Below are 13,444 nucleotides of genomic sequence, written 5' to 3'. Positions count from 1 at the left end.
CTAGGAGTCCCAGTCAGAGGGGTCACAAGGATGGCTAATGTAGGAAATGGAAGTGTCACATTGGTGCAGTAAGGGGTACTCTACTGAGAGTGGGTAAGGCACATTGTTGGATTAGAGGGTGCATTAATTTGCACCCAACCTGTGTTTTATCCCAGCTAAGAACGTTTTTTTGGCTGAAATGGGGAAAAATGGTTAGATTTCCTGATGCAGCACAAAAGTTCACAGGTGATCATTTTAAACATCATTACTCTTTTTTTAAGAACCAGTTGCCCCACCTGCACAGAGTTCTTTTTCACTGGCCAGAGAGCCACGCAGAGATGGCAGTGTAACTCACACACACTGTGCTCTGAGCAAGTATTAGTTCAAACTGGTACTTTCAGTATCAGTGTACCCGTATAATAGCATCAGATAGAGGACAAATAGCAGAGAGTAGTTGTTTACAAGTAATTACGCACCAGTTTTGATCCCATCCCTAGTTGCTCTGAGAAGGTGGTGGTGGGCCTACTCCTTGAAACACTGCAGCCTGTCAATCAGTATTTCTGCACAGGTCATGGTGTATTAGTGTTCTTTTATTATAATGGAGTAAGTCACTGTAGCCCTGATTTTAACGCTCTGCACCCAATGAGAGTGGGCTGGCGTGAGAAGGGTCCAGGGCCAGAAGAGGCCCGGGTAAGTAACATTTTTGAAATTATAATTGTCATATTAGTTTTGTTTCAAATTACAATAAGAAATAGAACAGCCACTTTTGGGTAATTCCATTCTCAAACTATATCAGGGAGAGAATTCTTGAGACTTAAAACCAGAAAAATAGGACATGCAAATACCATATTGCCGCCCTCCTCAATATCGGGCACTTTTTCCTTGGGTGCCTTGCGGAACCCTGCTGCCACGCAATTTCCCGCTCCTGCCTTTCGACCTCAATGTCATTCCTGTCAGGTTCAGCCGGGGGTTGGGCCTGGACTCTGATAGTCAGGCCTAGGAGTGAAAATGGTCCCGGTGTCATGTTGGCGAGCCCGCCAGACCCAAGCTGACCCTGAGTTAAAATCGGATCGGAAACAACTTATGATTTTATTGGAAGGAAGAAATTTTTATGAATCCATTCACAATGTCACTTCACACAACGCAAAGAGAATTTCTTCCCTCCTTGAAAGTCCTGGCAGCAGATTGTGCGAAAAATCAGAACATTTGACCGAGGTTTTGAGTTGATTATCCGATCTGTCAAAATCAAAAAAACTAACACTGAATTCAAAAAGAAAGTGCTGCCAATTTAAAATGTTACAAGGTATATAAGAGTATAATCGGAAGATCTTTTCTCACAATGCTGCTGGTTCAACACTAAGAGAGTAACTACAGTAATATAACAGATTATCACAGTACATCTGAGACTAAGGTAACGTTTATGTCAAATATCAGTTGATAGGGGCAAAGTGGTGACAGTCGACATGGATGTAGCTCTTGGTTAATGTTGACAGATTACTGCTGGTACTAATTCTGCATGCCTACTGCTGATGTCAACCAGGTTGTGTTCTGGCCATTACTGGTGGTAAATAGGAAGGAATATTGGAACAAATGCACGTATGGAGATAGAAAGGGCCGTTCTTCTTAATTCTATGCATCTCCATTTACTGTACCTAGCTTGATAGGTTCTGGGGAAATCACATACGAAAAATACAAATATTATGGCTTTCCAAAAAGATGGTGCCTCTTTATCCTGCTTCTTATAAAATGCACCAGTTTGTTTTACCTCAGCTAAAGGTTCTTTACTCCTCACATTGAATCTCTCATCAACAAAGCAGACAAGAACATTAATATACAAGGGGTTGAACCACAAATTGGACGCTTATACTCAGTGCAGAGTGTGTGCCCCAGCTGGGCTGTGGTTGTAAAGTACGTCCTTTGGCACTGACCCACACGATACATTAAATCAAACGTAAGTGCTTCCTTAGATCTGTACATCAGCACCAACTTGTGTTAAGGGCTTTAAATACTGTACAAAATGTAATAATGCACTCATAATTGCTGATATTCACAATAGCTGAATAAAATGCTTCTTTTCTGAACATGATACCACAATTTGACAAATTTGCAACAGGTACATGATGTTTCCCACATTACTAAGAATGAGAGAAATAAGTGCAGTATACCTAAGAAATCCAGCCACTCCCAATTGGGCATTATTAAACACACATTGGCACTGATGGAACCCGCCCTCTGTAGAGATCAGGTAGTTTTCATGGAATTCCTCATAGCGCATCTAACCTGAAAACATTGGGGTCGACCAAGACTCAGAAGAGCCCTTCTATGTTATGCCAATTGAAGACTGGACAGTTGTTCTTCAGGTCCTCACCACGCAAGAGACAAAAGCCGAGCATCCATAGAGAGTCCAAGTGGATGGCAACATATTTATCAATATGAGTGTAACAAGTCAGGATGGCATGCCACCATGCACACTGGGCAAAACTTGTTCAGCTTTAAGAAGTTAATTAAACAGATTTTCTTAAATCAGTTGTTCCTCCTGATCGTGAATCAAATGCAGATTACTGCACTGTGGCTGGATGAAATGGTCCATGCCCTGGTTTTGGTAGGGAGATCACTGGCTTTTGGCGTCTCCCTGGGTCTGCACAGAGCGGGATTAAACAGAGTGGACTTGAACAGAGTGTTTTATTTGGGAATTTGGAAAGAGTGGAAATTTGGAGAAGGGGGAAGGAGTTGTTGCTTTTTGCCTACACTACTTGCAGTGCTTTGTGTTACAGGTAGATATTTAACTTCAGTACCCTTAACTTAATCTAGATCAAGTAAGTAGCCAAGAAACTACACTGTAAACTAAGTTACCTAAATACAAATTTAATACAATATAATTAAATAAAGCAAGGTCATATAGGGATGGCAGTGCAGGTGGTGTGCCTCAACTGCAGCATGTGGGAGTTTGTGAAGAGCATTGTGATCCCGGACAACCACGTTTGCAGTAAGTGCCTGCATCTTGAGGAACTTCAGCTCGGAGTTTTTGAGCTGGTGTCTGAGGTGCAGACATTGTGGAGCATCAGGGATGGGGAGAGTTACCTGGACACTTTGATCCAGGAGGCAGTCACACCCCTTAGATTAGGTAGTGGTACAGGTCTGGTTAGTGGTCAGGGACAAGAAGGTGTGACTGCAACTCAGGCAGGTAAGGGGACCCTAGGTGCAGTGCTGGAGGAGCCTCAGCCTTTGCCCTAGTCCAACAGGTATGAGGTTATTGTTGCCTGTGTGGATAAGCGAAAAGCCTGCAGGATGAATGAGCAAGCTCACCATGGCGCAGGAGGCCATTCAAGTGGGGGGGGAGTGAATGGGAATGTAGTTGTGGTAGGGGACAGTATAGTCAGGGGGATAGATACTGTTCTCTGCAGCTGCGACCTAGAGTTCCATTAAGGACATCTCCTCGCGGCTGGAGAAGAACTTGGAGTGGGAGGGGGAGGGTCCAGTTGTCATGGTCCACCTAGGAACCAACAACATAGGTAGAACTGGGAATGAGGTTCTGCTGAGGGAGTTTGAGGAGCTAGGATCGAGATTAAAAAGCAGAACCTCAAAGGTAATAATCTCTGGATTGTTACCTGAGCCACACGCAAATTGGCATAAGGACAAACAGATTAAAGGTTTAAATGCGTGGCTCAAAGAGTGGTGTGGGAGGAAGGGGTTTCAGTTCATGGAGCACTGCCACCACTACTGGGGAAAGAGGGAGCTGTTCTGTTAGGATGGGCTCCACTTAAACCGGACTGGGACCAGTGTCCTTGCGAACTGAATAACTCAGACAGTAGACAGGGCTTTAAACTAATGAAGAGGGGGTGGGAGGATTCAGGAAAGAATAAATTTAAAAGCAGCGAGAGAAATGTCAAGGCTCTAGGGCAGAGTAGAGTTTTGGGTAAAAATAAGCAGAGTGGGTCAGGAAGGGACAGAGAGAGTAACAAAGGTCATAAGGCATCAGTGACTGACTAAAGTGACATCAGGGAAAATAGAAATAAGTCAAAGCTAAAGGCACTATATCTGAATGCGCAAAGCATTCACAACAAAATAGATGAATTAATAGCACAGATAGAAATTAATAGGTTTGATCTAATAGCCATAATGGAGACGTGGTTGAAAAGTGGCCAAGGTTGGGAACTGAAGATTCCGGGATACTTATTTTTTAAAAGAGATAGGCAAAATGGAAAAGGAGGAGGGGTAGCCCTGATAATAAAGGATGGGATAAAGACAGTAGAGAGAAAGGATCTTAGCTCCAAAAATCAAGAAGTAGAATCAGTTTGGGTGGAGCTAAGAAACATTGGTGGGAGTTGTTTATAGGCCCCCAAACAGTAGTTGTAATGTAGGGCAGAGTATCAATCAGGAAATTAGAGGCGCATGTAACAAGGGTAATACAGTAATCATGGGGGACTTTAATCTACATATAGACTGGCAAACCAAATTTGCAGTAATAGTGTGGAGGACAAATTCATGGAATGTATGCAAGATAGTTTTCTAGATCAGAATGTTGAACCAACTAGGGATCAGGCTACTTTAGATCAAGCATTGTGCAATGAGAAAGGGTTAATTAATAACTTTGTAGTAAAGTGGCCTTTATGGAAGAGTGACCATAATATGGCAGAATTTTATATTGAGTTTGAAAGTGATTTAGTTAAATCCAAAACTAGGGTCTGAAATCTAAACAAAGCAAACTACGTAGGTATGAAGGGTGAGTTGGCTAAGGTAGATTGGGAAACTACATTAAAAGGTATGACGGTAGACAAGCAATGGCTAGCATTTAAAGAATTAATACATAATTTACCACAAATATACATTCCTTTAAGGCACAAAAACCTCACAGGAAAAGTGGTCCAACTGTGGCTAACGAGAAATTAAAGATAGTATTAGATCAAAGGAAGAGGCTTATAATGTTGCCAAAAAGAGTAGTAAGCCTGAGGATTGGGAGGATTTTAGAATTCAGCAAAGGAGAACCAAGAAATTGATAAAGAAATGGAAAATAGAATATGAGAGTAAACTAGTACGAGACATAAAAACAGACTGTAAAAGCTTCTACAGGTATGTAAAAAGGAAAAGATTAGCGAAAATAAATGTGGGTCCCTTACAGGCTGAGACAGGAGAAATTAAGGGGGCGACTTTCTCAGCCCTGAGGAGGTGGGTATGGAGGCGGGACTGCCGGGAAAATGGCAGAATTTGGGGGTGGGTGGCAAACCTGCCCCCAACCTGCCTTCGTGCCATCTTCCCAGGAGGCGGGTTGCCGTCCCGGGCCGGGTCCCATCTCCTTGGAGGCGGGAAGGGATTAAAGCCTATTAACTGCCTGCTAACAGGCAGAAAATAGAATTATCCCATTTTTGTCCTCACAAGTGCGGGCTTCCCGACGGCACCAAAACCCGCCAGCTCAGCGAGGCAAGTACTGGGTCTGCAGGGGTCGGGGGCGGGGATGCAAAAGTGTGGTGTGAAGGTAAGTGATGGGCGCAAGAGTGTAGAGGTGAGTATGAGGTAAGCCCTAAATGTTTTTAAAAGTGTACTTACCTTTGTTTCTTCCTGCAGGCTTCAGTCGGTTTCTATACGGAGAGTCTCGCACCTCTGTGTTGCAGATGAGAGATGTCCGTTGCATTCTCAGATGCAACAAACATCTCAACTCTGTAAAAGAAAGAAGGTTGATGAGGTCTTGTATGCAAGACCTCATCAAACTGCAGAGATTGTCACTGTTTGACAGCCTCACAGAGCTGTCAAACGATGACAATTCATCTGTCAAAAATTTTTGACATAATGCGTCATACATTGACGTGCTCTGCAATCGGCTTTCCCTTAATTGGCCTGCTAAACCCGCTGGGTGGGCTTAACAAGGTCAATCAAGGGAAAATAGCGTGGGTTGGCCACAACTCGATGGAGGCAGGACTGAAACCCAACAAGCAGCAGTCCCACCTCCAACCCGCCTCCATTCACAAAATCACCCCCTAAGATGGGGAATAAGGAAATGGCAGAGAAATTAAACAAATACTTTGGGCAGGATCTTCCCTGCAGAGGCGGGATGGCGGCGGGAGAGCTGGTTGGCAGGTTCCGGTCCCGCTCCCATCTGTAGCCGATCTCTGAAAATGATTTTCCATAGATTGTCCTTGTTAAGCCCACCCTGCGGGGTTCCCAGCCAATTAATAGGAAGCGTGTCTGATGACGTCATTTGATGATGTGTCATCAGCCGGTTTTCTTAAAGGGACCATGGTCGCATTGATTTTGAGAGTTCTGCTGTCAGTGTTCTGCAGCATTGAGGTGCTGCAAACACTGACAAGCACTGCACAAAGGCTGCAGCCATGCTCTCCCTGAACTCCCTCCATATGCTTATGGAGGGAGTCACAGCACGCAGGGAGGTTCTCTTCCCTTCCCAAGGGTGGAAGAGACCTCCCCAGGACACCATGCAGCCTGGTTGCACATTACGCAGGAGGGCAAAAGCAGGGATGTTGTCAGGAGTCCCTGGCTGCAGTGGCGCAAACTTTCAATGATCTCAGTAGATCACGAAACGTTACTGCAAAGCCCCACTCAAACTCACCCTGCTGTGCCACTCATCACATCCCCATCACTCTGCCTTCTCTACCCTACTCCTGCACATCCTTACTCACACCAACTTACCTTGCACCTCCACCCATCCCTCTCTATCTACATTATCACTTCCCCATCTCACTAGCCACCCCTCACACTCACCCTAATCCTAGTCCAATCATACCAACTAACAACACACAAGGGTAGGCAGTTGGATGTGTTATGTTCTGTTCATGTAAATTATCTGTTAATGTGTTGTCAAAAATTGAAATCTTTATTTTCAACACTTTGCCTTATTGCACAGATCTGTGTTCACCTTTGGATGTTTCTTTGTGAGTTGCAGTGAATAATTAGACATAACGGTATCCCCACAATGTTGATGAGTGTGAAAGGTACGGCTTGCTCATTATAGGACTGTGTTATGGTGCTGATGTGGGGTGGTGTTAACCTGGCGCATCATATGGCAGCGTTAAGTGAAGTAAATCTGGCCATGGTGATGCCATCGCAGGCCTCTCGGGCAGCAATGTGGCCAGGTGCTGATGCCCTGTGTCCTGTGCAGCATCAGGTGATTGCGCAGAAGGTAGGTGTTGTTGTAGGTGATGTTGGTGTGCCTGGTGATGTTGGTGTTGAGGCTGATCGTGGAGAGATTCAGAAGACCAAGGTGAGATTTTTTCAAGGGCACCGATGTTGCTGGAATAGATGGCAACTGAAGTTGAGATGGCAGAGGCGATCTGTCAATGGCGAGAGAGCTTGCTCCAAGGAGGTGACAGTGCATATTGAGTTAACACCACACACTTACAGCCTCCAGACAGGTCAAATGTGTCATCCAAATCCTGAAATCAGACAGCTCTGACATTTGAAGGTGAACAGATGTGAGAGTTCAGCTTTTATACTGCAGTTACAGCTGGGAACGATGCAGCTCGCTGCTACTCCCAACATACTTACCTGACGTGATCTCCGAATGTCGTGAAACCCATTTAAAATGCTGCAAAATAGGAAAAGGCTGTCAAAATAGCAATTAACAAGCTCTTAACAAGGAATTAAAGCCTAGAAATTATGTTGGGGCGCCAAAGTGGCGCAAAAGTCGCCTGAGCGCAGGTTTTAGCGCAGCGATCAGAGTGATACCGATCGCCAGAAATTCAGTTTCAGTGCCCCTCGAGGGAGACGGGGCGAGGCTCGAGGCGCTTCACGTCCCTCTTATGGCGCTGAAACTGATTATCGCAGTGCAACGTGCCGCAGCGCCACATGCTGCGGCACGGCACGCTGTGGTACTGCAGGCCTTCCTCCCACTGTTAAGGGGGAGGTGTCTGCAACAGCGCGAACCCCGATCGTGAGTGCCGGCAAATGAGCCCGGCACCAAGGAGAAGTGCCGGGCTCTCGGGAAACAGCCGGCAATGCTGCGGGGGGGGGGGGTCAGGAGGCCGGGGACGGAGGTGCTGGCAGGCGGTCGCCGAAAAAGCGGCCGCCCCGCACCTCCACCTTAACTTGCGCCGCTGCCAGCACAGTAAGGCCCCGTGAACCGGGCGCGGGTAGCGAGCGGCGCAACTGCGGCGTTCGCTACCAAATATCGCGAACGGGGCACGAATGGGGCGCTGCGCACACCGATGACGTCATCGGTGGCGGCGCAGCGCAAATGCCTAACGCCACCATTAGCGCCCCTACTGAACATCGCCGGAGACGCAGCCAGTGGCGCTACAGCCACTGACTGCCACTTTAGGCGCTAACAGGTGGCGCTACTCACCCAATTTCTCCCCCTAAGTGTCTTAAATCCCTCACCCACCACTTGGTGTCGGGTTTGTTCTGAGATCGCAAACCGACATTCTTGAAACTCACACGGAGGCAGGATCGTGGCGTGTTGACAACCTGCCGTCAATCATTTTGAATTTAACAGCTGACTCACCTCCGAACCCGCCCTCTGAGCGCCGGCAAAATCGCGGTCTTTGAAGCCGATTTTCCCACTGGAGGTGCGATGGGGGCCGGTTTCGGTTTGGGTGGGTTTGAAACCCACCTCCACTGATAGTTTTCAAAAAATTGAGATTTTCCCATGATTGGCCACTTGATTTCAGAGGTGTGGGTTGCCCTTGCTCAATTAGTGTTTTAGGACTGAAATCCGCCTCTGCTGACATCACTTTTTCAGTCTGATTTTATGGCTTCTTGCTGCCTTGGATCATTCCACAGGATTTGATGAAATGCCATCCCTGTTGGAAAGCATTAAAATGATTTGATGCCAAAATGTTGACGTTATGGCATCTGTTCTTTCACCTTAGGCAGCTCCACATTGGGGGCTCCACCACACTTGCGTTGGGTGGCCAGGGTGAAAAGAAGCCAGAGGGTCATGTCCATTGTCAATGATGTCTTAGGATGGAACCAAGGACATGTATCAACTTGGACAGCCTTTGCAAATCGGCCAGGAAAAGTTCATCCCTTGCATCCCGGGCAGCCATGTGCTCGCGTGCTGCTGCTGCTGCTGGATGATACATCGGCGCTCTGAACTCCTCCTGCTACTCCTCCTCCTCCTCCTCCTCCTCCAACTCCTCCAGATCCTCCTCCTCCTCATCCTCATCTGAGCAGAGCTGGAACTGAGCTACTTGCTCCTCAGGAAACTGCAAGCCACGACACAGTGCGATGTGCAGTACACAGCAGACCATGACCATTCTGGAGGCCCTGTATGGTGTATACTGCAGGGCTCCACCTAATCGGTCAAGGCAACGGAAGCGCATCTTCAACAGCCTAACATCTGTGGTTGGTAAAATGTTAGAGTCCATTATTAAGGAGACAGTAACGGGACATTTGGATAAACATAATTTAATAGGGCAAACTCAGCATGGTTTCATGAAGGGGAAGTCATGTTTAACAAATTTGCTTGAGTTTTTTGAGGAAGTAACATACAGGGTGGATAAAGGGGAACCAGTGGACGTAGTGTATTTAGACTTCCAAAAGGCATTTGACAAGGTGCCACACAAAAGATTATTGCTCAAGATAAAAAATCACGGGATTGGGGGTAATATTCTGGCGTGGGTGGAGGATTGGCTCTCTAACAGAAAGCAGAGAGTTGGGATAAATGGTTCGTTCTCAGATTGGCAACCAGTAACTAGTGGTGTTCCGCAGGGGTCAGTGCTGGGTCCCCAACTCTTTACAATCTATATTAACGATTTGGAGGAGGGGACCGAGTGTAACATATCAAAGTTTGCAGATGATACAAAGATGGGACGGAAAGTAGTGAGTGAGGAGGACATAAAAAACCTGCAAAGGGACATAGACAGGCTAAGTAAGTGGGCAGAGATTTGGCAGATGGAATACAATACTGGAAAGTGTGAGGTTATGCACTTTGGCAGGAAAAATCATAGAGCAAGTTATTATCTTAATGGCAAGAAACTGGAAAGTACTGTAGTACAAAGGGATCTGGGGGTCCTGGTGCACGAAACTCAAAAAGTTAGTATGCAGGTGCAGCAAGTGATTAAGAAGGCCAATGGAATGTTGGCTTTTATTGCTAGGGGGTTGGAATATAAAAACAGGGAGGTATTGCTGCAGTTGTACAGGTATTGGTGAGGCCGCACCTGGAATACTGCATACAGTTTTGGTGTCCATACTTAAGAAAAGACATACTTGCTCTCGAGTCAGTACAAAGAAGGTTCACTCGGTTAATCCCGGGATGAGGGGGTGGTCATATGAGGAGAGGTTGAGTAGATTGGGACTCATTGGAGTTCAGAAGAATGAGAGGCGATCTTATTGAAACATATAAGATTGTGAAGGGGCTTGATCGGGTGGATGCGGTGAGGATGTTCCCAATGATGGGTGAAACTAGAACTAGGGGGCATAATCTTAAAATAAGGGGCTGCTCATTCAAAACTGAGATGAGGAGAAACTTCTTCACTCAGAGGGTGGTAGGTTTGTGGAATTTGCTGCCCCAGAAAGCTGTGGAAGCTACATCATTAAATAAATTTAAAACAGAAATAGATAGTTTCCTAGAAGTAAAGGGAATTAAGGGTTACGGGGAGCGGGCAGGAAATTGGACATGAGTCTGGGTTCGGAATGGTCATGGCCCTGTGGGTAGTGGAGCGGGCCCAGGGGCCGTGTAGCCTTGTTCTGCTCCTACTGTGTTCTAATTCTGTTAGATTTCAGGAGATGGTTTTATTCCTGTTCCTGGCTGGGGTGGAGATCGCCTTTACAGAAGGTAAGTACTGTAGAAAATATAGGGACAGAGTGATCTCCTGGAAGAATTTCGATCGCCTAGATGGGTCGGAGAGGAATTTCCCAGATTTTTTTCTCCCAAATTGGCCATTGGGTCTTTATCTGGTTTTTCGCCTCTCCCGGGAGATCACATGGGTTCGGGTGGATGCAGAGTGATAGAAGATTTGAGGTTAGGATCAGATCAGCCATGATCTTATTGAATGGTGGAGCAGGCTCGAGGGGCCGATTGGCCTACTCCTGCTCCTATTTCTTATGTTCTTATGTTCTTATGTTAACCCAATGGTTTGTTCAATGATGGCCCTGGTCGAAGTGTGGCTGGTGTTGTAGCGCTCTTCAGCCTCGTTAGCTGGCCTCCTGATCGGCATCATTAGCCACTTCTTCAGGGGGTAGCCTTTGTCACCAAGGAGCCATCAATTAAGTTGGTTTGGCGGATTGAAAAGCGGAGGAACACTAGAGTGCCGCAAGATGAAAGAGTCATGGCAACTACCACAGAACTTGGCGCAAACATGCAAGAACTCCTTCTTGTGATTACACACCAGCTGTACGTTGAGGGAGTGGAAGCCCTTTTGGTTGACAAAGATAGCTGGGTTGTGATGGGGTGCCCTAAGGGCCACATGTGTGCAGTCTATGATGCCCTGCACCATTGGCATGCCTGCCATATTTGCAAAGCCAACCACACGCGGTTATACTTGCTTGATCCCTTGAGAACTGGATGTAATTGTGGGCCTTAGCAAAAAGGGCATTGGTAACCTATGTGATGCAATTGTGGGCAGCCGACTGGGAGATGCCGCTGATGTTTGCTGATGATCCCTGGAAGGAGCCTGAGGCAAAGAAGTTGAGTGCGGTGGTGACTTTGGCAGCCACTGGTAAGGGGTGTCCACCCGTTCCTCTGGGCACCAGGCCTTACTGCAGCAGTCCGCAGATCTCTCGAACAACCTCTCATGAAAGTCTCAGCCTCCTTTGGCACTGCTGCTCACTCATGTTGAGGTAGCTCATCCTCTGTAAACCCTCTGTCGGGGGTATCTTCTGCGGCAAGGTGCCTCGATATGCTGGCGCCTTCTGCCCTGTGCAGCATCAGGTGACTGAGCAGGAGGTTGGGACTCCTGCTGCTGTTGCTGCTGAGCTGCCTGGTTCTGCTGCTGCCGTGGATGCTCCTCATCCGAATTTGAGGTCCATGGTGACAGAAATCAAATGGTTCCCATGCTGCTTGCAGATGCCTCCGTTGGGGAAGCGCACATAGCAAACGGGGAGAAGGTCATCCAAGGAGGTCCCACTGTTGATAGCTTCAAGCTGCAGCACCTCTGACTTTGGAAGGTCTTCGAAAAGTGCTCAAAGACCTTTTAAAGGAAAGATCTGCCACCTGTAACTAATCCCTGATGAAATAAATGATTTAATGTTGGACCTGCAGCTCGGAGGAGACCACCCACTTGTCAACCCGCCAGGTTTAGCTGGTGTGGTTTAGGAGGGTTGTGGAACACGCTGAAATGGTCAAAAAGTCACAAGGGCCTCGCAAAATAGGCTTAGAGAGGCCCTTAACAAGCATTTAATTATGTTAACTAGCGCTAAGGCCAGCTGGAGGCGGGACTGTTTCCCGACCTCCAAAACCGGCACCGGCAAAATCCCACAGAGGTGGGTTGGAGGCGGGTTTCAAACCCGCCCTCATTGATTCTGATTTTCCCACCTTTCCCACCTTCAAACCCGCCTCCTCCGACGTCAGAAAATAGCCCCCTTTGTGTCTGTCTTCACGGAAGAAGACGCAAGAAACTTCCCGGAAATAATGGAGAACCAAGGCTCTCGCAAGAATGAGGAACTGAAAGAAATTAGTATTGGTAAAAAAAATAGTACTGGTGAAATTAATGGGACTGAAATAAATCCCCTGGACCTGATGGCCTACATCCTAGGGTTTTGAAAGAGGTGGCTATAGAGATAGTGGATGCCTTGGTTATCATCTTCCAAAATTCCATAGATTCTAGAACAGTTCCCGCGGATTGGCAGGAAGCAAATGTAACCCCACTATTTAAGAAAGGAGGGAGAGAGAAAACGGGGACCTGCAGATCAGTTAGCCTGACATCAGTAGTAGAGAAAATACTAGAATCTATTATTAAGGACGTGGTAACAGGGCACTTAGAAAATAATAATGGGATTGGGCGGAGTCAACATGAATTTATGAAAGGGAAATCGTGTTTGACGAATCTGTTAGTGTTTTTTGAGGTTGTAACTAGCAGAATAGATAAGGAGGAACCAGTGGATGTGGTGTATTTGGATTTTCAGAAGGCATTCGATAAGCTGCCACGTAAGAGGTTATTAAACAAAATTAGGGCTCATGGGATTGGGGGTAATATACTAGCATGGATTGAGGATTGGTTAACGGACAGAAAACAGAGAGTAGGAATAAACGGGTCATTTTCGGATTGGCAGGCTATAACTAGTGGGGTACCACAAGGATCAGTGCTTGGGCCTCAGCTATTCACAATCTACATCAATGATTTGGATGAGGGGACCAAATGTAATAAATCCAAGTTTGCTGATGATACAAAGCTGGGTGGGAATGTAAGTTGTGAGGAGAATGCAAGGAGGCTTCAAGGGGATATAGACAGGCTAAGTGAGTGGGCAAGAACATGGCAAATGGAATATAATGTGGAGAAATGTGAAGTTATCCACTTTGGTAGGAAAAATAGAAAAGCAGAGTATTTTTTAAATGGTGAGAGATTGGGAAATGTTGGTG

Source organism: Somniosus microcephalus, chromosome 2 (assembly GCF_052327205.1).
Source record: "Somniosus microcephalus isolate GS21.2 chromosome 2, FLI_Smic_1.0, whole genome shotgun sequence".
In the NCBI taxonomy this organism is placed as follows: Eukaryota; Metazoa; Chordata; class Chondrichthyes; order Squaliformes; family Somniosidae; genus Somniosus; species Somniosus microcephalus.
This window is presented reverse-complemented; position numbering follows the sequence as displayed.